This window comes from Arachis ipaensis, chromosome B02, assembly GCF_000816755.2.
Source record: "Arachis ipaensis cultivar K30076 chromosome B02, Araip1.1, whole genome shotgun sequence".
In the NCBI taxonomy this organism is placed as follows: Eukaryota; Viridiplantae; Streptophyta; class Magnoliopsida; order Fabales; family Fabaceae; genus Arachis; species Arachis ipaensis.
Window position 1 is genome coordinate 78768816 of NC_029786.2, and position 345 is coordinate 78769160.

Below are 345 nucleotides of genomic sequence, written 5' to 3' on the forward strand. Positions count from 1 at the left end.
AGTACATCTACCAAACACACCTGAAATGAAAATGATTAAGAAGTCCTTTTCAAGAAAAATCAACATTGCCAAACACTCTCTATCTCCTCTCTTCCACGTACTGAATTTGAAAATGAAGGGACAAAAATTTATTTTTATAATCTATGATTCTAGATTCCATGTAACCACCTCATGAGAGTGAGACATTCATGTAATAAGAGGTAGTTCATCGGAGACAGGTTGGAGTAGGTTTCCCTACCCAATATCAAACTACAACATATTCTTCTTCCTACTGACCCCCCAACCCCACGAGATCAGTTATACAAACATACATATAAAAAAAATAATAAATATCATTTTCGATTC

At 34.5% G+C, this 345-nt stretch overlaps 1 protein-coding gene across 2 annotated transcripts in view; it reads right to left on the reverse strand.

Moving 5' to 3' along the window:
- The window catches only part of LOC107625497 (bZIP transcription factor TGA10), a gene marked incomplete in the record, with an annotated part of 9921 nt that overhangs the window by 3495 nt on the left and 6081 nt on the right, over positions 1-345 (reverse strand).